Source organism: Scyliorhinus torazame, chromosome 6 (genome assembly GCF_047496885.1).
Source record: "Scyliorhinus torazame isolate Kashiwa2021f chromosome 6, sScyTor2.1, whole genome shotgun sequence".
Classification (NCBI taxonomy): domain Eukaryota; kingdom Metazoa; phylum Chordata; class Chondrichthyes; order Carcharhiniformes; family Scyliorhinidae; genus Scyliorhinus; species Scyliorhinus torazame.
In genome coordinates, this window is record NC_092712.1 from 227,807,543 (window position 1) to 227,828,908 (window position 21,366).

Here is a 21,366-nt window from a genome sequence, read left to right on the forward strand (position 1 = left end):
TAATAACTCCTTAACCTAACCTACACGCCTTTTTTGGACACAAAGGGGCAATTTAGTATGACCAATCAACCTAGCCTGTACATCTTTGGATTGTGGGAGGAAACCGGAGCACTCGAAGGAAACCCACACGGACACAAGAAGAATATGCAAACTCCACATAGACAGTGACCCAAGGCTGGAATTGAACCCGGGCTCCTGGTGCTGTGAGGCAGCTGTGCAAACCATTGTGCCACCATGCCGCCTGTTTTATTCCAGTTTTCAAAAAAATGGATAATACATTTACAGCCTATTCTCTGGCTTCCTTCTATAATTGCCATTTGGTTAAACAATGTAAAAAATGTGTCAGTAAGTGAGCTCTTCTACTTTATGAACAGAGCAGCATTAAAGTGTATCTCTGTGACTATCTTTTATTTTAAAAAATAGGTTTTCCACTAAGTAAAACTTTGATCAGGACTGTCAATGGCTCCATCAGTTTATCCCTGAGTTTCTAAAGCACACACCTACGATGCTCTCAGTTATGGCATAACCAAATTGTGGTGTTTGAAGAGATTCAGTAGGGTAGATACAGGGTAGAGTTAGAGGGGTTATCATGAGCCCTGGTGCTTTGTTTGTCTCCAGGCCCCTTATTCTTCTCTGCATTTTGCATTGAATGATAAATATTTTCTTGTTTTAAATTTCTTTTTAATTTTTATAAAATTACTTTGCCATTTTAAATTTTAACCACACTTACAAATACCCAGCAGGAAGTATATAATAGGAGAATAAAGTACTGCAGATGTTGGAAATCTGAAATATAAAGACAAAATGCTGGAAATACTTGGAGAGAGAAACAGTCAACAGGTGGGATATCTCTGATCCCCCAGCCACGTATTTCTCGGCAGCGGTGGCAGGATTCTATCCTCCCGCCATTTGTCAATGGGCAGCACGGTAGCACAAGTGGCTAGCACTGTGGCTTCACAACGCCAGGGTCCCAGGTTCGATTCCCCGCTGGGTCACTGTCTATGCGGAGTCTGCACGTTCTCCCCGTGTCTGCGTGGGCTTCCTCCGGGTGCTCCGGTTTCCTCCCACAGTCTAAAGACTTGCAGATTAGGTGGATTGGCCATGCTAAATTGCCCATAGTGACCAAAAAGGTAAGGAGGGGTTATTGGGTTACGGGGATAGGGTGGAAGTGAGGGCTTAAGTGGGTCGGTGCAGACTCGATGGGCCAAATGGCCTCCTTCTGCACTGTATGTTCTATGTTCTATGATTTCCCATTTAAACCACCCCACATTTCTGCAGTGCACCCCTGCCAGAGGGAATAGTGACCCCGACGACTGGAGAATTCCGACCAGCATTTCAGGTACACAATCTGCACTACTTCCGATGAAGGGCCGTTAACCTGTTCCTCTCTGGACAGATGTCACCAGATGTGCTGAGAATTTCCAACACTTTCCGTTTCTACTGGAGCAAAAACAATCAGACCCTTGTTAGCCTCTCAGTCAACAAGAAACACAGCAACAGCTGCCTGAGATCTGCTTTGGTATAACTTTAAATATGAATGTCAAAAAAAGGTTAAGATCTGAAGAAAACAAAACTGCTGAGCAAAAAAAATATTGATATCAAAGCAACAAATCAATCATTTTTTTAAAAATGCGTAATTAATAAAAATGAATGCCGAAAGTGCCAAGCAGCAGAGATAACTAGTAAAATCTTTTTTGCCTTTTTGCTTCAGAAGCAGAGCTAGCGAGAGAAAGAGAAAGATTAGGTTCCAAGTCCTGCTTATCAGAGATGGAGGAGGGGACCAGGGATGAGCTGAGGAGTTTTGTTTAACTAACACTGACCTTGCAGTTGCCCCTGGTGGTGCATACATTTGAGCTAGCTTGGTGAAAGTGGAGGTTGGAAGCAGTTTGTCATTCAACCCAGGTTCTCCTCCTCTCCCAGTCCTGTGTGTGGATAGGTTTTTTGGAGAGAGAGCAGGAGGAGGACAGAGAGGGTGTGCGTGTTTGTGTGTCCAAGCACCAAGAAGCCTTTGCATGTGTGTGCATCCGGCTCACTCCCAGTCTTGGAGTTCTCTCTCTCCCTCACACATTAAAAGTTTCATACTCAGTCACTCTCACTCTCTCATTCATTCCCTCACTCACACTCAGACTCAAACTTGCACTCACTCCCTCACTCTCACATTCTCAAACTCATTCGCTCTCACACTGACTGTGAGTGAGACACTTGCCTTGATGTTACTGGAACCATTGTTTCCCTTGGCTATCCTGGCCCACTCCAGCATCCTGACTCCTGCAGTCCTTTCGGGAACCGGCATCTCCACAGGAGGTGAGAACGTGGCCAAGAGCTGATTCCATAATGCAGAATGCACCCTGCCTATCAAAGCAAATGGCCACACAGATTTGGGCTCTTGCTCCAATAATGGCTTATGTTACAGAAATCTGTCCTGGAGTTGATTGCCCACCACGCACCACATTTATGTGTGAGGTGGCCACTTGAGCGACGGGTGCTGCATAAGCCCTGTCCCCACTAAAGGCACGGGCCCTGGTGAATAGCACTGTGTACACACTCCTGCCCCAGGCCCTGATACAGAGGAACTATTTTCTTTGGTGGGGGCATCCAAAACAAGGAGGCATAATCTTAGAATTTGAGTGAGGGAAATGAGGAGTGAAATCAGAAGTGCGTTTACATAGGATAGCACAAATCTAGTTTGCTTTAATCAGTGTGTTGTTTTAAAAAATGATCTCCTATCACTGCAGTTAATTGAGTTTATCCTACACAATAGGGGCTGGATTTGTAACAAACAGGATAGAATTCCCACTCCAGACAGAAACTACCTTTGGGGCATGGCTGGCTGCTGCAGAAATCTCCTGATACTCATTTCTACTGAAATCCGTCAAAATGAAATTGGGTCGTTTCTATATTGGGATGGCCGATATGCATCACCAGTTTTACATCTGGATGATAAGTATCCGGTTCAGTAAGGGTAATTTTTACTTGGCGTGAAATCTGGAGATATAACTTGGCATCCCATATTTACATCTCTCCTGATTTTTATTCCCCTTGAATCTTCATTTCCACGCTGCGAGCCAGCTGATTTGCTGCTTTTCCAAAACAGGCGAGCTGCAGCAAGGAGCTTGTTTCACGTCCGCAACTTGTCGGTGAAATTTCAGTGAAGCCCAAACTTGAAAATGTTCTTCCTGGTGCTGGTTTTGGGTTCCTTCACCAACTTCCCATTTGTTTAAAGTGGAAGATGAAGATTCGCTGGGATTTTCCGCTCCAGTTTTCGTCAGGTGGGTTTGGTGAAGGGAGCAGAAAATCTCACAAGGGGGTGGATTCTCCGGTCCCTTCGATGCGTGTTTCTCGGCAGCGCGCCATTTGCTGATGGTGGGATTCTCAACTCCCACTGCTTGTTAATGGTATTTCCCTTTGAAGCCACCCCGCACTGCCAGGAAACTCATGGGAAGGGGTGAGCGGCTGGCAAGAACAGGGAATCCCAACAGCCATCAATGCAAACAAGTGACATGATTGAGTGAAGGAACGCATTTCCCAACATTCAATGTGGCAAACATCATTTGAATATTATTATTATCAGGCCTCTATGGCTGCATGCAGTGACAGGGGCAGTGTCAGGCCAGTGCCTGAGGGGGTATGGAGCTGGGAGGTGGGGTGGGGGGATTCCTGGTGAACTCTTGTGAGCTGGGGTGGGCTTTACAAATGGCATCCTGAACTGCAAGGGACTGGGTTGTTGGTGGCCGTGCTCAATCCCAGTGTTACATTGTATGAACCAACCCCCCACCCCCACCCAGTGTTACATTGTGGGGCCCAACCCTTTAAGTTTTTCACACTAAGCCTGGGACTGTATGCTGAAGAAAGCCATTGTTGTTGGTGACTTTAATGCCACTTTTCCCTCTCGCTATCGGCCTTTGCCAAATCCTGGGAAAATTCCAACCAAGTCTGCGAGCTTGATGATGTTGACATAGAAGTCAATAGATGTGCCAGAATTAGACAGTTCAAGAATTTGAAAATTAAGAATGGTAATTCATTAAATACCTTTGTTATCGCTCTTTATTCTCACCATATTAATCTTCCAATGGATCATTTATTTATTGGAATTAGTCAATCATAATGTAAAACTATTCAAAACAACCTCAAATTTATATGTTTCATAGTTAGAAATGCTCCATTTCTACCTATTTTGTGTCTAGTACCTTTGGGTCAATGGTTCAAATAAATACACAAAACAAACGTACATAAAAGAATAATGTGAAGTAATCATGGTTAGTATGAATTGTTGATCGTTTTAAAATGTATGTCTCATTTAAATCGACAAAATAGGTTTGTTGTGCTTCAAATATCAAGAAATGAAATTCATCCTGTATGGTAAGATAGGTCGTTTTACACCCATGCTCAAAAAGAAGATTGGCCATCGTCTATCACGAGCTGCTGATTCCCCATCGCCAATTCTGTGCCCCTCTGTTGTAATCATACAAAACCACATGAAAGAAACTAATAAATGGCTGCAAAAGACATTTATTTAAGTAGGGGCTCCCACGGGCACTTTATCCTTCCGCTGACAGCAATTAATCAGCCATTCGGCCGCGCATTTGAAGACTCGTTTTGACGGAGTTATTTTTAATTCTGTTTTCAACTTATTTTCATTTGCTGTTTATCTTTAATATCACCTCAGAAGTGAATGGGTGGACATTGTTTTGTAAAGCCTCTGCAGCATGTAAGCGATCTTTATAGTTCAGTAGCTTCAACCTCTTCAGTTTCAGAATTGTGATGTAATTCGCCAATTTTATTAATACTTGAGCTTTGTTGGCCAGTTTCTTTGAGATAAAATGTTGGCTCTTTATATTTCTGGATTTGCTGCCCATTAGGTTTGATCAGTTCTCATTCTGAAATGTCAGCAAATAGCCTACAGTACCTGACAGCTGGTGTAGTGCTGATTAGATGAGAGGCCCAGCAGCAGCAGCGAGCTGACTGGGTAAACATTAAGCCCCCAAGGACTTACGTAATCAAGGGTTTTCAGCTCCTGCTGAAAGCCACAAGCTCTTTAGGGATTGCTGCATGTCTCCTTGAGGGATTGCAGATTTTCTGAAGTGTCTGGCTCACAATTACATATTTTCTCCTGAGGTATATCATTGTCATGCCTAATAAGGTCAGAATTACAAAGAAGGCTTTCATGTGAGTGATCTTTTTATAATTGCAGTCATTCCTGAAGAGAGCTTTACATTTTAATTATACGTACGGACCCAGTTATTTTAGGCTGATAATAATCTTGAGCATCTGCCCCCTCCATTTTAAGTAATGCTCCAAACTGTCCTTTTTTAAAAAAAAAATGTACTAAACAAAAAACGACTGATCGTACAAGGTTAACATTGAACTGGCACTGTATGTGGGAATGAATTTGGATGAGTGCATCACAATATTATCCTTTTACCTCAGAGACCAGAATTTGAATCCAGTCCAGTTTCCTTCTGTCGACATTCGCTGCAATTTTAAGGGAAACAAATTGATGGCAGTCATCATTCTTTACTGGCGAACTTGAATTTGCAAAAAAAGTCCAAATAATTCACCATAACTCGGATTAGATTGTGAATTCATACCATCAAAATAAATGATATGGAAATAATTTACACAACTACATTAGTTGGAAACTTGGCTGTTGTGTAGATTGATCCTTTGAGCACAAAAATCACAAAAAGCATTCCCATTTTAATCATCAATACTTCTCGAATGATGGGGGGATCTTTCATGGGCGGGTTTCCCCGTTCCAAGACACCCAGATCGTGTTCCCCGATGGGACAGAGAATCGGGTGTAGGGGCAAAATCGGGATTGCGCCGGGGTCTGACCCAATAGTGATGTTCTGACCCCCTGCCGGTGACGGGAATGAGGTCTATGCCACACGCCAGGGAGCATGTAAATAAATGAAAATGGGTCACATTTGGCCATTTACATCAATCTAGCGAGCCCGGCGCCCTATGCTCCTGCGTTCCGCGATTCTCCGGTCTCCACGGCCGGGAATCTCTTGGGCGTGGATCATTTGTGGTCTCTACCAGCGTGGCCCTGGCGTAGTGGACCTCGTGGTGGGCCAAAGAGGTTATGGTTGCTCCCTTGACCCAATGCGATGTCCACCATGCCAGGGCCATGCTGCTAGAGACCATTTGAGTCCATCCGAGAGCCAGCATCCCCCGCTCCCCCCCCCTCCCCCCATGAGCAATGCACTGCCTGCACATGCCTCCTCGACCAGATCCTCACCCAACCACGCAATCCCACAGGGATTAGAATGCACTTACCGCTCTTTGATGTGGTGAATGTTTAAAAACATTGGGGTTTCACCACTTAGGCCACTGAACCATGAAGGCAGAAGAATGAATCAAAGTTGCTGATGGTTTGTAGAAGCTGTCAATCACAGACCACTACTAGAAAGTTATGAATGGCTTGGAGCTAATAGCACAACTGCTATCCTTCCAGGAATGGGCACGTGAACCTACAAGGTAAGTGTTACAGCTGTTTTTACTGTCCCTGTCTGGACTGCTCTCCAGCTTCCAGACAGGAATCTCTTTTCTGGGAGGGGGGTCTGTTGGAGGTGTCCCTTTAGGCAGGGGTCCCTGTGGGAGGTCTCGCTATTACAGGGATCTGTGTCGGGGTTTCCCTATTACAGGAGCCCCTTTAGAGGGGGTCTCCATATTACAGGAGTATTCCACGCCGTGTATGAATTTGCATGGTTGGGCAATGAATTGCTTACTGGTTTGCACTCCCAGATTGTAAACCTGTTGCAATTCAGCTCCGGCGGAAGAATATGGGTCTGGATTCTTTTGCCCTGACCGCCAAGGGTGAGACGTGGACAATGGAAAAATCCATTGACCTCGGGCGGGATTCACCGGTCGCTGGGCAAGTGTGGCCTGGAGAATCCCGCCCATAGTCTCCCAAACGGAGAATCCTATCCAGATGTTTGTAAAAGCTTCCCTTGCATACTGCTGTTTGGCAGATTTATTTAAAAATCACACTCACTGTGGAAGATATGTGTGCAGTGTTCTGTGCGCATGTTTGAATGGCACATGTGGAACACTTGCAACTTTATAATGATGCAATCAAGGACTGACATACTTATTCTCTTTTCTTTCAAACTTTGTTGTATCAAATTCCATTCCTCCTATTAATGTTGTCCAATTGCCTCTTGTTGATATTGAGTCACGTTGAGGTATGATGCACGATAAATAACTACTAAAATGAGGTTGTAGCACAACTGAAGGCTTCAATAGACTAGAACTGTTCCCCAGCAGCTCAGGTACAGAATGAGGGCTGCTGGGACGGCACTGATTCTTATACCCCGCCTATCAGGGCAGAGCTACATACTATATAGCCAATGGTACTTCAGCCTCTCGGGTACTGCAATACCTGATAATACATCATTCACCCCCTGTTAAAAAGGAGTCCGGCGGGGGTGATGGCCAGCGGCTACAACTGTATTCAACATGGTATGATCAGATATGGAGGTACCGTGATACCTCCTTACAGTGTTTAGAGGATATTTACAGTTATGGCAGATATATACAGTCAGTGTTTATTATTTACAGTTACAGATCGATTAAAATGAAGCAATCAGTCGGTCGTGTGCCCTGGTCGTCCTCTGGGATTGGCTGAGCCTCGGTGGTGATTCCGGTGGGGGTCCGGGCGTCTGCGACTCCGGGAGCGTGGTTTCGGCCTCCATGGCAGCTTCGTCACCCCTAGACGGCGCTGGTGGGGAAAGTGGTTGACCTGGGAGGGGGACGCCTTTAGGGGGCGTCGGTGGGTGGGAGGGCCCAGGCAGTGGCGGCGGGAGGACTGACCCTCCTGTGAGGTACTGTTGAGGGGTTGAGGTGTGCGTGGGGTTCCGGCGGGCGGCAGGTCCCGTAGGGAGACCGTATCTTGTCGGCCATCAGGGAACGCCACGTAGGCGTACTGGGCGTTAGCGTGCAGCAGATGGACCCTCTCGACCAACGGGTCCGACTTGTGCGCCCACACGTGTTTTCGGAGCAGGATGGGTCCGGGTGTTGCTAGCCAGGTCGGGAGCGAGGTCCCGGAGGAGGACTTCCTGGGGAAGACAAGGAGGCGTTCGTGAGGTGTCGGATTGGTGGTCGTACAGAGCAGTGACCGGATGGAGTGGAGGGCCTCCTGGAGGACTTCTTGCCAGCGGGAGACTGGGAGGTTCCTGGACCGTAGGGCCAGTAGAACGGTCTTCCAGACGGCTCCGTTCTCCCTCTCTACCTGTGCGTTTGCCAGGGGGTTGTAACTGGTCGTCCTGCTCGAGGCGATGCCCTTGCTGAGCAGGAATTGACGCAGTACGTTGCTCATAAAGGAGGATCCCCTATCGCTGTGTATGTAGGCGGGGAAACCGAACAGTGCAAAGATGCTATGGAGGACCTTGATGATGGTGGTTGCGGTCATGTCTAGGCAGGGGATGGTGAATGGGAACCGGGAGTACTCGTCAACCACGCTCAGGAAATACGTGTTGCGGTCGGTGGAGGGGAGGGGCCTTTGAAATCCATGCTGAGGCGTTCAAAGGAACGGGGCGCCTTTATCAGGTTTCTACGCTCTCTGGCGGTAGAAGTGCGGTTTGCACTCCACACAGATTTGGCGGTCCCTGGTGACTGTCCTGACCTCCTCGATGGAGTAGGGCAGGATACGGGTCTTAACAAAATGAAAAAAGCGAGTGACTCCGGGGTGGCAGAGGTCCTCGTGGAGGGCTCGGAGGCGGTCCACTTGTGTGGTGGCACATGTGCCGTGGGACAGGGCGTCAGGAGGCTCGTTTAGCTTCCTGGGACGATACAAGGTGGAGAGTTCTATCCTCCACCGCAAGATCTTGTCATTTTATATCTTGCACGGCTGTGCATTATCGAACATGAACGCCACCGATCATTGTTCAGTGAGGAGAGTGAATCTCCTGCCGGCCAGGTAATGCCTCCAGTGTCGCACAGCTTCTACTATGGCTTGGGCCTCCTTTTCGACTGAGGAGTGGCGGATTTCGGAAGCATGGAGGGTACGGGAGAAGAAGGCCACGGGTCGGCCCGCTTGGTTGAGGGTGGCCGCCAGAGCTACGTCGGACGCATCGCTCTCGACCTGGAAGGGGAGGGACTCGTCGATGGTGTGCATCGTGGCCTTTGCAATGTCTGCTTTGATGCGGCTGAAGGCCTGGCGGGCCTCCAGCGACAGGGGGAAGGTTGTGGACTGGATCAGGGGACGGGCTTTGTCTGCGTAGTTAGGGACCCACTGGGCGTATGTTTTTGAAAACTCACCACTATTCTTAGAATTCCCCCTATACCAAAAAGGGCCGACATTCTAAATGGTGATCAGGGATTCTCACTCCCCGACTCCGATGCAAGCTTCAGTGGGTGCTATTCAGGTCGAACTATATTTTCAAGTTATCCCCCGGTATAACCCATACCTTCACCAAAGATTTCATCTACTTACCACTTAGTAGCATCGATCCTGGGTCCCGCATTGCTAAGTAAAGTAGACTAATAACCACTGTTTCAATTTAAAACTTTTAAGTTACTTTATTATTATATATATTTTTTTCTCTTTTTAAAAGATGCAATCACTGTCTTTACAGATCTTGCTTCTGGATCCTTCTGGTTGGTTGAAGGGACCTTCAGGCCCAACTTGGCAATCAATCTTCTTTAAAGTCTGGTCTTCTTTAGATGTATCAGCTATTTTAGCTCGGCTGCTATGCCCTGTCCATTTCCCATGGCCGAGCTGACTGTGACTCTAGCTGCTTGTCCCCTCTCTCTCTCTCTGAATTCTGCTTCTGGTTCTGGATCTGATAGTTCCTGCCCTATCTCGAGGTTTACATTTGCTTTCTAACAATTAAGTTTTTATGATGTTATTGTAAAGTAACTCTTATTCTCTTTGATTGTAAAAAGTATCTTTTGATCTAACCCTTTTAATCCAACAAAGTATTCATTTTGACATGACTTCATCTCATAGATCTGATTACATTGTTTCCTTTGTGATGTTCAAAATGCTTTGGTTTCAAGAGGTGTTACCTTTAATTCCTGTCATTTCTATAGTTTTATTTTCCAATTGTCCTCAGCTCATAATTTTGACTTTGATTTTGGCTTTGAATTATGTTTCTCGTAGACTGATAAACATGGTATTAGCAAATTTTCACACTTAGAACCTCATCCTTTCTTTCCCAGCTCCTTACTAAGTTAGTTACTTTCAATGAAGGTGTGAGCATTGTCTTTGGCTTCATTCAAAATCCTGTTTATCTTGTTTGCTGAGCCTGCTTGACCAAGGATATCTGCATTTTACAATCCTTTCCTGGCAGCTGCTGTTAACCCTTTGTGGGATCTTGCCCTGTATTCTCTCATGTTCTCTCAGACCAGATATTGCCAGACTTCCATGTTTCAAATGACACATTTTTCCATATTATCAATTACACATAGTAGCTAAAAAACCCGAGGCAGCGCTTCAGGGCCTTGGGGCAGTGAGGGAGGGGAAACTCCATGAGGGGGCGCATGAGTTCAGGGTCGGGGCCTATCTCTCCATTTCGCACTACGTAGCCGAGAATGGCTAGGCGGTCGGTGCTAAACACGCATTTATCCACATTGTACGTTAAGTTAAGGATTTTAGCGGTCTGGAGAAACTTTCGGAGATTGGTGTCGTGGTCCTGCTGGTCATGGCCGCAGATGGTGACGTTATCGAGATACGGAAACGTTGCGCGTAAGCCGTACCGGTCAACCATTCGGTCCATCTCGCGTTGGAAGACCGAGACCCCATTAGTGACACCGAAGGGAACCCTTAAAAAATGATAGAGCCACCCATCTGCTTCAAAGGCAGTGTATTTGCGGTCACTAGTGAGGAAGGGTAGCTGGTGGTGGGCGGACTTGTGATCTACCGTGGAGAAGACCTTATAATGCGCAATCCTGTTTACCAGGTCGGCTATATGGGGGAGAGGGTACGCATCCAGCTGCGTAAACCTGTTGATCGTCTGACTGTAGTTAATGACCATCCTATGTTTTTCCCTGGTCTTTACAACCACTACTTGGGCTCTCCAGGGACTGTTGCTAGCTTCAATGACCCCTTCCCTCAGTAGCCTTTGGACCTCCGACCTAATGAAGGTCCGGTCTTGTGCACTGTACCGTCTGCTCCTGGTGGCGACGGGTTTGCAATCCGGGGTGAGGTTCGCAAACAGGGAAGGCGGATCGACCTTAAGGGTCGCGAGGCCGCAGACAGTAAGGGGGGGTATAGGGCCGCCAAATTGGAAGGTCAGACTTTGCAGATTACATTGGAAGTCCAACGCCAGGAGTGCAGCCGCGCAGAGGTGCGGCAGGACATAAAGGCAGAAATTGTTGAATTTCCTTCCTTGGACTGTGAGGTTTGCTAGACAAAACCCCTTTTATCTCCACTGAGTGGGAACCGGAGGACAGGGAGATTCTTTGATTTACAAGGTGGGTAAAAGGTGAACAGCGCCTTACCATGTCGGGGTGTATAAAGCTCTCCGTGCTCCCAGAGTCAATCAGGCAGGATGTCTCGTGGCCGTTGATGAAGACCGTCGTCTTTGCTGTTGAGAATGTTCGATGTCGAGTTTGGTCCAGAGTCACCGAGGCCAGACGCAGTAGTTGTGAATATTGATCGGGCAGTGAGTAGTCAGCAGGGCTGGGGTCCTGGGGCCCCATCCAAGATCGCATCTCCCATGGGTCGCACATGGTGGTCGGAGATGGACAAAATGGCGCGGATCCGTCCAGCGCGGTGTCGGGGGAACAAGATAGCGGCGCCCGTGGGCTGCACGTGGCCCTAGGATACGGGGTGGCGGTGACTGCTGGCCGCCTGAGGCCCGAGGAGAAGTTCGCTGTGGCAGTCCGGGGTCGCCGCTGAAGACCGCAGCCATCGCTTGTGCCTGGCAGACCCCGAAAATATGGCCCTTCTTGCCGCACCCTTTTCAGGTGGATGTGCGGGCCGGGCAGTGCTGGCGGGGGTGCTTTTCCTTCCCGCAGAAGAAACAGCGGGGCCCATCGGAGTTGGCGGGTCGCCTTACAGTACAGGCCTGCGGGGACACAGGGAAGGTCTGTGGGGCTGCCGCTGCGGGATTCCACGCTGTCCAGGGGGCCGCCGCGCGGTCAGGCACGTAGAATTGTGCGTTCCTGGAGGCAACGTCCATGGACCCTGCCAGGGCCCATGCCTCCCTAAGTCCCAGGGTGTCTTTCTCTAAAAGACGCTGGCGGATCTCTGAGGAGCTCATACCTCTACGAAGGCATCGCGGATGAGGAGTTCCGTGTGCTAGCTCGCCAAAACTTGCGGGCAGCCACAGCTTCTGCCCAGCACCAGCAGCGCGTGGTAGAACTCCTCCAACGATTCCCTGGGGCTTTGTCGTCTCGTTGCAAGCAGGTGACGTGCGTAGACCTGATTTACTGGGTGGATATAATGTCCTTTTAAAAGTTTGATTGCTGCATCAAAGTCTTCCGCCTCCTCGATGAGGGTGTAGTTCCCAGGGCTTACCCTTGAGTGCAGGAGATGCAGTTTCTGCTCCCCCGAGGGTGTGCCTCCAGCCGTCTCAAGGTAGCCTTTGAAACACGCCAGCCAGTGCTTGAAAATCGCCGCTGAGTTCGCCGCGTGGGGACTGAGTTGCAGATCCGGCTTGATTCGGAGATCCATCCTTTCTACTTAAGTCTAGTCTATTAAATTGATGCACGATCAATAACTACTAAAACGAGGTTGTAGCACAACTGAAGGCTTTAATAGACTAGAGCTGTTCCCCAGCAGCTCAGGTACAGAATGAGGGCTGCTGGGATGGCACTGATTCTTATACCCCGCCTACCAGGGCGGAGCTACATACTATACAGCCAGTGGTAAACCCCCAGGTTTAACCAATGGAACTTCAGCCTCTCGGGTACTGCAATACCTGATAATACCACAAGATATAAAGTCAAACTATTGAATCTATGTTCCTCATGTAGAGTTTTAATCAGGGAACATAGATCAGAGAACAAGGGACACAGAGGTTGCCCTGCACCAAACCCTTTATCTCAGAGAACATGGCAGAAAATCTGGCTTGTCACAAGTCAAGCTATTGGCCCCCTTTTCGCTGCTTCTTACCTGAGTTCCCTCAGTGGATTCTGTGATCGTAGCTTCACTAAAATCACCTTACGTTTCAGCGGTGTTGTTTGACCTCTGGTATGTAATGGATATTGACAGGTTATTTTAATAGGCAAGACTTATTACTGAGCTGGTCCTGTCCAAACCTAGCATTCAAACATCCAGCAACAGCCTGTGAATAGCAATCAGAACAAGCCTTGGCTGATGAGCATTAAAGTGGAGTTGAGTGGTGACCTTCACTGTCATTACGAGTGCAGCGCAAATGCTAAACTGTCTCTACACATCTTCTTTAACATTAGCCCTAGCTTCCCTGCTGAATCTGACTCTACTTGTGCGATGCTCCTTTCTCATACCCATGTAGACCGTGGCACTGATTGATTGAATTCATATATCTCCTGTGTCCACTGTGCTATAGGTCTCCCCTTTCCACCTGCTGTTAATGTGCAATGAGATAATTAGTAATTGGACATACACTGGTGTTGTTGGGCTGACGTTTCATATCTGCATGAAACAGTTGCAGCTCAGAAGGAGGCCATTCAGCCTGCCGTGTCCATATTGGCTCGATGCAACAGCAACTTACCTAGTCCCATTCCCACACCTTTTCCCCTTAGCTCTGCAATATTTTTCACTTCAGATAATTATCATATTCCCTTTGGAAAGCTGAGGTAACATCGGCCACAATCTCAGGCTGTGCAGTCCAAATCCTCACTATCTTTTGTTCTTTTGCCAATCAACATGAATTGGTATCCTCTGATTCTCAACCTTTCTACCAATGGAAACAGTTTGTCTGTATCTACTCTGGTCAGATCCCTCATCAAATCTCCTTTCAACCTTCTCTTCTCCAAGGAGAACAACCCTGGCTTCTCCACACTATTCAAGAAATTGAAGTTCATCGTGTCTGGAACAATTCTCATGGCTATTTTCTGCATCATTCCTAATGCCTTCACATCCTTCCTAAAGTGTGGTTCTCAGAATTGGATACAATACTACATATTGAGGCTTAACTAGTGTTTTATTAAGGTTAGCATAACTTCCTTGTTTTGTACTCTAAGGGCGTGATCCAACAGCCATACTGCGCCAGAAAAGCAGCTCGCCTTGGCGCAGCATGGCTGATGAAAGCCGGTAGACGCCGCTCCTTGGATCTACCTGGCTCGCAACGCCTCGCGAGATCCAACGCGGCCATGCGAGACATTGCGATGTGAATCCCGCCCACAATGGGCAGGATCACCTCTTGGCTAATCTGCATATTAGAGCAAGGCGGTAAGCCTCACTCTAATATGCAGATTCCCAAGTTACCTGAGGTTTTGCGATTCAACCCCTTGCCTCAGAGACTTCAGGCGAGTGCCGTTCAGCACTGGTCTTCACAAACTGGGACCAGACGGAACGGCACTCGTGGGGGATCACCCTGGGGAACGGAGGCCCCCAGCTGAGTGCCCTTTGTTCAGGGTGGAGTCCTGGCACTGCTGGTGCCATCTGGGTACCCTGGCAGTGCCAGCCTGGCACTATGACAGTGCCACCTGTGTGCCAGCCTGGCACTACCAAGGTATCCAGATGCCAAAGTTTCCAGCTGGCATGGACACTACCAGGGTGCCAGGTTGGCACTGCTAAGCTGGCATTTTATCCATGCGCACAATCAGGCTGGGGTTGCCCAGAGTTGGTATTAATGGGGTGTGGGGGAGGCAGGGACCCTACCATAGTGCATTTGGGCTGGTGGTGAGGTTGGGGATAGTTTTGGGCGTCCCAATCTCTCGCTACAATGGGGAGTTCCAGAAAGCAGAGTTCCCCACTGTCCAAAACGGGCTATGTGCGGCCTCAGCCCTGCATTCCCTGCTCACTCCCCTTATTCAACGTGAGGCGCTTTGAATAGCTATGTACTCACGAGGGCACTTTGTCCCCTTTTGGGAGAATCGCGCCCTATGTTCCTATTTATAAAGCCTAAGATCCCATATGCCGTGCTCTCATACCCAACATGTCCATCCTTGGCCTGCCGCAAAGCTCCAGTGAAGCCCAGCGCAAACTGGAGGAACAGCACCTCATCTTCCAATTAGGCACGTTACAGTACTCAGGATTGAACATTGAGTTTGGCAGCTTCAGATTGTGATCTTTCTCCTCCATCTTAAAGCCCCTTCTTAAAATGTCCCTCGCATGTATTGCCTCAATGCAAACCTCCCTCCCTTCCCCCCTCCCATACCAGGCCTTCTGTCTTTTGTTCTTAAATTTGCGACATTTTGTTGTAATCTCTCGCAACTACACTTTAATATCTCACACATTCTTCCTTAAATTCTGATAGTGAGACAAAAGGACTCAAAACTTGGGTTTATCTCCTTACAGATAATGCCAGACCTGCTGGTTTTTTCCAGCATCCTCTGTTCTTGTCCATATGCCTTATTAACTGCTTTGTCAACCTTTATTCACATATACTACACCGCACCCGCCCCCCCCACCCCCCCACTCCAGATGCTCCTGCACTCCCTTTAGAATTGTATCTTTTATTTTATATTGCCTCCCTTTGTTCTTCCTACTACAATGTATCAATGCTGTCCTGGAGAGAATGTGTCTGTCTGTATTCAGCATGTTTTGTTTGTTCTATAGGGAAAGAGGTGTACTTCTTCTTATCCATAGGAGTATATATTCCAATTAAATAATTCAATAGCAAGGTTTGGTAAGTTTAAAAAGAAAGAAAGTTAGATATCCTTGCACACATACCCTGAATTAAATGCAATGCCACACATACTCGATCTCACTCATGCACCCACACGTAAACAGTTGATATATCTTTAAAAGTCCAGGGATCATTGGAAACCTCGGCCTGGGACTCGGCTGTGGATTCTAAACTCCCACCAAATGGTTCCTATTGGGCGAGCCTCCATTTTCTCAATAAGGCAACCCGTATTCCACAAATCCAACAGGAAGATCTATCAACGATCCCCTGTGTCCTCTGTGGTCATCAGGACATGTCTCCCTCCTCAAGTCAGTTTCACCCCTGGTGCGCCCACCCGAGGAGGTGTCTTCCATCTCTTCGTACTCGGCCTTGAGTCCGTGGTAGGTGGAGCCAGATCGGGAGGGCTGAAACGGATCGGTGATCTTCGCTTCGGCAGAGTGCACCCAAGGGTCACCGACGCGGGTTCGTATTCGGCATTGGCTATTGGGAAAATACCCGATTCCTCGGCCTTCATTGCAGAACTAGAACCCTAACAAGTGGGAGAAACGGGCACAGGCTCCTTTACGGGCAGGAGCGCTGCGCCAGCGACGGTCACCACTGGGGTCAGAGGCAAGGCTTCAATGAGGGCAGACTCCCTATTTCTGAGGTGGTCCAGGTGCTTCCATAGCATTTTGTCTTGGATCTTGACTTTATGAGACTAAAAGACTCCAGGGACCCAATTGGAACCATCTCCAAAATTCCATAGGTAGACTGGGTCACCGGTCTGTCTCTCAGACCTGATAGCATTGTGATTTCTTTTTGGATTTTTCTATTGGGGCTCCACCCTCCCTGCCAAGTTTGGAAATAACAAGCTTAGCCTGGTGCAAAGCCGTCGTCCCATCAATAGTTCTGCCAGGGTGACTCCTGTCATGGTATAGGAAATAGTCCTGTAATCAAATAACAACGGTACCAACCTAGTCTCCATAGATGTGGTCGGCTGCGTCTTCATGCCATTCTTGATGACAGCACTGCTCACTTTGATAGTTCATTGGGTGACGGGTGAGATGGTGCTGTCCTAATGTGTTTGATGCCATTTAATTGTATGAAAGCCTGGAACTCTCCACTAGAGAAGGCTGTGTCATTATCAGAGACTAAGTTCTCCAGTATGCCGTATGTGCTAAAACTTTATCCAAGTTTCTCAATGGTGGTGTGGGAGGTCATAGAGGCAATGTTATATGTCCCCATCCACCTTGAATGCGCATTCACCGAGATCAGGAACATATACCCCAAGAAAAGCCCAGGGATATCTACATGCACCCACACCCATGGCCTGCCTTGCCACCCCCACGGGTGTAGGGAGGATGAAAGTGGGAGTTTCTGGTTTTCCTGGCATAAATTAACCAGGTTTGTGTTGTCTGTGTCAGGCTCAGACTACCAAACATAGCTCCTGGTGAGCGTCTTCATTTTGGAAAGCTCAGGGTGGCTGTTGAAGGTAAGTCCTACATGACGAGCCGCTGCCATCAGTGAATATGAAATTTGGTGATGTTCTTCCCCGGTTTTGCCCATCACCTCAATATATTCGGCAATACATGTACATCCAGAAGCATTTTTTGTAATGATGTCCATAGGCAGTTGCCTAATGAATGTCAACTCTGGAAGCAGTATCTTCCAAATCGCGTCTGAAAGTACTGATTTCTTGAGATTCTTCTGCCAAATGAATTGACTAATATCCGTGTTTGGCGCCCAAATAGGAAAAAAAAACTTTGCTCCTGTGAATTTGGGATTCAATATCCCCAATGTTGGAATTTTGTGTGGACACCTCTTTGTATGGGTGGCACGGTACCACAGTAGTTAACACTGTTGCTTCACAGCTCCAGGATCCCAGGTTCGATTCCTGGCTTGAATCACTGTCTGTGCGGAGTCTGCACGTTCTCCCTGTGTCTGCTTGGGTCTCCTCTGGGTGTTCCGGTTTCCTCCCACATGTTCCGAAAGATGTGGGCCGGGATTCTCCGAGCTTCCGCGCTAAAATTGTGCTTGGCGCAGGGGCGGCGAATGGGACGTCCGACCCACGATCGGGTCCGACACCGGGAAGCGAACCTCTGGCGACCAGAGAATCGGCGTCAGTCGCGCGTGCGCGGTTGACGCGGCGCTGGTCGGGGGCCATTGAAAGAGGCCCCCGCAGCGATTCTCCGTGGTCGACCGGCTGAGTTCCCGCCGGCGTGGTTCACGTATGGTTCCACCCGGTGGGAGCTCGGTGTCGCGGCTGTGGTGGCTGTCCTGGTGGTGGGGCGGGGGATCAATCTCTGGGGGGAGCCTCCATGACAGCCAGGCCCGCCAGCGATCAGGAGCCACCAGTCGGCTGGGGGGGGGGGCCCTACCTTCTTCCATGCCGGCCCGCTGTGTGGGTCCGCCCTGTTGCGCAGGTCAGGCGCGGATGCGGCTGCTGCGTGCATGCAGGGACCCGCAGCTGGCAGTGCAGGGTCGCGTATCGGCAGCCGGAGCTGCGTGGAGCACTCCGGCACCGTGCTGGCCCCCTGTGGGCCACGGAATCGCTGGGCCAAGAGGCCCGTTGACGCTGCCATGAAACACTCCGGTGTTTACGTTGACGTCAACACTTAGCCGCCATTATGTAAGAATCCCGCCTGTGCTGTTAGGTGAATTGGATATTCTGAATTCTCCCTCTGTGTATCCGAACAGGCGCCGGAATGTGGTGACAAGGGGATTTTCACTTAATTACAAGCCTACTTGTGACAATTCGGGGCAGCACGGTAGCATTGTGGATAGCACAATTGTTTCACAGCTCCAGGGTCCCAGGTTCGATTCCGGCTTGCGTCACTGTCTGTGCTGAGTCTGCACATCCTCCCCGTGTGTGCGTGGGTTTCCTCCGGGTGCTCCGGTTTCCTCCCACAGTCCAAAGATGTGCAGGTTAGGTGGATAGGCCATGATGAATTGCCCTTGGTGTCCAAAATTGCCCTTAGTGTTGGGTGGGGTTACTGGGTTATGGGGATAGGGTGGAGGTGTTGGCCTTGGGTGGGGTGCTCTTTCCGGGAGCCGGTTCAGACTCGATGGGCCGAATGGCCTCCTTCTGCACTGTAAATTCTATGATAATCTATGATAATAAAGATTATTATTCAGATTATTATTATTAGAGTGACATTTAGAGATCTTGCATCCAAGCATACCGGGATTGTACCATCTTTTTTCAGGACGCACATGATCGAGCTGCATTAATCAGTGTGTGAATGACAGGTGATGCCGTTACAGTCCATGCCATCCGAATCACTCTTAGGGCAAGATTCCCTGGCTTCTCATGGTGGGATTCTCGGCGGCAGGAGATGGCCCACACTGTTGGCCTGCGGTGGGACTTTCTGGTCCCATCGTTGTCAATGGGATTTCCCATTGAATCAACCCCATGCTGCTGGGAAATCCACGCCATCAGCGGGGCCGTAAGGTACCACCAGCGTGAACAGCTGGAAGATCACGCACTGACAATGTTACAGACAGAGATGGGCGCTATCTAAAAACTCAATTCCCTTCCCTGACTGTCCTTAGTCATTGGGCTGGATTCTCCACATCCTCGCGCTAAAATCGTGGCTGGCGCAGGGACTTAGAATCCATGTTCCCGCAAGAAATCGGAACCGGCACTGGGTCACCGATTCTGCGGGCCCCGAAAAACGGCATCACCGGGGAGTACGCCACGCCACGTGTGACCATTGCCAGAAGTCCGCTCAGCAATTCTCCGCCCCCAACTGGCCGAAGTCCCGACGGCGTGGAACAAACCTGGTCCAGCCGGTCGGGATACTCGCGTGGCTGCTGCGGACTCAGTCTGCGGCCGCCCTGGTCAAGGGCGGGCAGATCGGAGACCATGCGGGGGCCTTAAAGGCAGCCGGGGAGTGATTGTGTGGGGTTTGAGGGTCGGGCGTGTGGCTGTTCGGGGGGGTCTCTTTCTTGGGTCTGGCTCCGCAGGTCGAGTCCACCATGGAGCACGGCGCGGCCGCTGGAGGCCACCACCGTGCGTATGTGGGGCCTCTGACCCGGAGGTGCGGGGGCCCGTATCTGCAGCAAAAGCTGCAAGACTTACTCCGGCTCCCTGCTAGCCCCCTGCAGAACTGGGAATTCATGTCCCTTTAATCCAGGATTTTCAGGAGTAAAACTCCACCGTTTTGATGCCGGTGTGGGGACATAGTCCCAGTAATAGAGAATCCAGCCCATTGTGTTTGTTTGAAAATAAAGACGTGTGTGTTTCTCAGCCTCATGGGGCCATAACCAGCAGCAACCTTTTATGGGTTTAAATAAATGAGATAATTTATTCACGCATTCACCCCAAAGGTCTAACGCCATATCACTCACTCACGTGCACAAACGTTTGAGAAAAATTTCTAGTTACAGAGGACAGTGAACTTTCACCAATTACAAACACAACAGTTCTGGCTCATCTCGGGAAGAGAGTATACATTTCAGGTTGGGTGAAGAAGGTGTTTTCACTCCTGGATGGCAGTCTAGCAGGATTCAGATAGCTGGAGTCACAATTCAGGGTTACTGCAGATTTGCTCAAGGAAGCGCATTGTTCAGCAGCTTCAACAGGTCATAAAGTTAGTTCCCATAGTATTCTTACCAGCTGGTTAAATCTCTGTACTGGAGAACATGAAAAGGAATAGGCTGGGTTACTTTTATATATTGAAGTCACCAGGTTTTAAAGGCATGGATGTTGTTGTATTCTGCTGCTGCTGCTGTTACTTGCTGTGCTATTTGCAAAATGACTGGTTTCTCCATGGTTCGTGGGATAATTAGATACGTTATCTGAAGGCAGTTTCGATCATGCAATCAATACTTCCATTGTCCAACCCGAATGATTGAAGTTTAAAGACATTGCTGCACAATGGAAGATAGATGGTGGCCATTCATATCTCCTTATGATTAACTGGTTTCTGCAGCTCTCTTTTGTTAAGTTTTAAATTTGGAGACTAAGTCTGGACTTTGAGTTTTGGGTCAGTCCACAAATAATACAAAGTGTGAATTCCACAAATGCTTTTGTCTTGCTGTGTCGACTCATGATGGACCTGTCCCCTGCCCCTGATCATTCTGGATTCTAGCTGGGAAGGTGGTTGTGCTCTGCCCTCTGTTGACTTTGGCAGTGAATGTGTGTTTGCTGCTTTTCTTCAGCCGTATGATGCGGAGAGGAACAAAAGCCTCTAACTGGCTTCATCCACACATTTGTGTCACATTCACACAGTGGAAGACCTGTTCAATTTCTGGCTGAAGATTTCTCCACTAAGAATCTTCACCCTGGTCTGTCTTGCTGCTAATCCCATGAATGTGAGCCTCTGGCACACGCCTCACTGTTGCCGCCAATATACTGCACATACTGGTTTCTGCAGCTTGGGCAGCACGGTAGCAGTGTGGATAGCACAATTGCTTCACAGCTCCAGGGTCCCAGGTTCAATTCGCGGCTTGGGTCACTGTCTGTGCGTTGTCTGCATGTTCTCCCCGTGTGTGCGTGGGTTTCCTCCGGGTGCTCCGGTTTCTTCCCACAGTCTAAAGATGTGCATGTTAGGTGGATTGGCCATGATAAATTGCCCTTAGTGTCCAAAATTGCCCTTAATGTTGGATGGGGTTACTGGGTTATGGGGATAGGGTGGAGGTGAGGGCTTGGGTAGGGTGC

The 21,366-nt window shown here is 48.7% G+C and overlaps 1 long non-coding RNA gene across 1 annotated transcript in view; it reads left to right on the plus strand.

Moving 5' to 3' along the window:
- LOC140425331 (uncharacterized) overlaps positions 1 to 21,366 on the plus strand; it is a 92,183-nt gene that overhangs the window by 53,815 nt on the left and 17,002 nt on the right. The gene's annotated exons all lie outside the window — the stretch shown is intronic.